This window comes from Scyliorhinus torazame, unplaced genomic scaffold, assembly GCF_047496885.1.
Source record: "Scyliorhinus torazame isolate Kashiwa2021f unplaced genomic scaffold, sScyTor2.1 scaffold_1170, whole genome shotgun sequence".
Lineage (NCBI taxonomy): Eukaryota > Metazoa > Chordata > Chondrichthyes > Carcharhiniformes > Scyliorhinidae > Scyliorhinus > Scyliorhinus torazame.
The window spans coordinates 33,698-35,425 of record NW_027308897.1 but is presented as its reverse complement, the minus strand read 5'-3'; positions in this window follow the sequence as shown (position 1 = coordinate 35,425).

The window sequence follows — 1,728 nt, the reverse complement described above, 5'->3', positions numbered from 1 at the left end:
CACCCCCCCACCTCTCACCCCCCCACCTCTCACCCACCCCCCCCCACCTCTCACCCCCCCACCTCCACCCCCCCCCACCCCACCTCTCACCCCCCCCACCTCTCACCCCCCCCCTCACCCCCACCTCTCACCCCCCCTCCACTCCCCCCACCTCTCACACCCCCCACCCTCACCCCCCCCTCCCCCTCCCTCCCTCCCTCTCCACCCCCTCCCTCCCCCCTCCCTCCCTCCCCCCCCTCTCCTCCCTCCCCCCCTCCCCTCCCTCCCCCCTCCCCCTCCCCCTCCCCCCTACCTCCCCCCTCCCCCTCCCCCCTCCCCCTCCCTCCCTCCCCCTCCCTCCCTTCCCCTCCCTCCCCCTCCCCCTCCTCCCTCCCCCTCCCCCCTCCCCCTCCCTCCCTCCCCCTCCCTCCCTTCCCCTCCCTCTCCCCTCCCTCCCTCCCCCTCCCTCCTCCCCCTCCCCCCTCCCCCCCTCCTCCCCTCCTCCCCCCCCCTCCTCCCCTCCTCCCCCCCTCCCCCACCTCCTCCCCTCCTCCCCCTCCCCCCTCCTCCCCCCCTCCCCCCCCTCCCCCCCTTCCCCCCCCCCCTCCCCCCTTCCCCCCCCCCCCTCCCCCCCTCCCCCTCCCCCTCCCCCCTCTGCAGGTCTGGACTGAGGAACTATTCAAGTTGGCGACCAATATCCTCGCCCACAATGCTTCCCGAGAGACCTTGCTGCAGAAAGTGTGAGTGACAGGGCTGCTCACGTACTCCCCCCGGGGGAGAACCGTCTGCTTTACCCCCTCCCCACACTCCTCCCCCCAAAACACCCCGAACGATGAGGGACAGAGTCCGGGAGTGGGGGTGGCGCAGGGGGAGAGTGTGGTCAGGACGTGGGTGGGTGTCAGTGAGGGGGGATTGGTGGGCGCGAGGGAGGGGGAGGGTACATGCGAGGGAGAGGAGAGAGTGAGGGAAGGTGCGTGCGAGGGAGGTGCGTGTATTCCCAGCTCCTGGAGCGAGATTTGCTGGGAGCGATTAACCCCGGAAGCTACATTATCAGTCAGGCTGTGTGTTTGTACAAAGCCCGTTTTAATTATGATTCTAAATTACAAACCACTCAAACCTGATTGAAATGAGGATTACTCTGAGCTTTACTCTGTATCTAACCCCGTGCTGTACCTGTCCTGGGAGTGTTTGATGGGGACAGTGTAGAGGGAGCTTTACTCTGTATCTAACCCCGTGCTGTACCTGTCCTGGGAGTGTTTGATGGGGACAGTGTAGAGGGAGCTTTACTCTGTATCTAACCCCGTGCTGTACCTGTCCTGGGAGTGTTTGATGGCGACAGTGTAGAGGGAGCTTTACTCTGTATCTAACCCCGTGCTGTACCTGTCCTGGGAGTGTTTGATGGGGACAGGGCAGAGGGAGATTTACTCTGTATCTCACTCTGTGCTGTACCTGTCCTGGGAGTGTTTGATGGGGGACAGTGTAGAGGGAGCTTTACTCTGTATCTAACCCCGTACTGTACCTGTCCTGGGAGTGTTTGATGGGGGACAGTGTCGAGGGAGCTTTACTCTGTATCTAACCCCGTGCTGTACCTGTCCTGGGAGTGTTTGATGGGGACAGTGTAGAGGGAGTTTTACTCTGTATCTAACCCCGTGCTGTTCCTGTCCTGGGAGTGTTTGATGGGGGACAGTGTAGAGAGAGCTTTACTCTGTATCTAACCCCGTGCTGTACCTGTCCTGGGAGTGTTTGATG